Genomic DNA, 544 nt, shown 5'->3' with positions numbered 1-544 from the left:
TCCCTAATGGTGCAGATTCATCAAATGAAATAGCATGACGCTGCAACACTCCCATTAACTGACTACGTCTATGCGAGCCAAGATGGTCAAGTTTGGCTTTAGAGATGAAAGACAAAGTCGCCATCATGTCCAACAAATTCTGAAAAATGCGAACAATTAGAATGTGCAAACCCTATACTATCAAAACCATCACCTGGACATTCAGAAGCATTATGAACACAAAAACAATCTGAACGAAAATACTCATTTCCATTACAGTGAATATCAGCATCAGGACAATCATTATTAAAATCTTTAAAATTACTAAAAATATTAAAATCAAGATTACTAAAATCACTACCCTCATGTAATCCTGAATCAGATTCATTTCTTACATATTCAAAAACGTTGTCTACACCTTCAATACAAGCAATATTTGCTCCTTGTTTTAAGATTACAGGATACTTGTGATCACTTACTATCCAAATGGACACTTTACCTCCCGACACCTGTGTTACGCTACGTGGAATTAATACCTGAGCAGTTTTGCCTATAACTATAGCAA

The sequence above is a fragment of the Penaeus monodon genome, unplaced genomic scaffold, assembly GCF_015228065.2.
Source record: "Penaeus monodon isolate SGIC_2016 unplaced genomic scaffold, NSTDA_Pmon_1 PmonScaffold_107, whole genome shotgun sequence".
In the NCBI taxonomy this organism is placed as follows: domain Eukaryota; kingdom Metazoa; phylum Arthropoda; class Malacostraca; order Decapoda; family Penaeidae; genus Penaeus; species Penaeus monodon.
Note: the sequence above shows the minus strand (reverse complement) of the source record.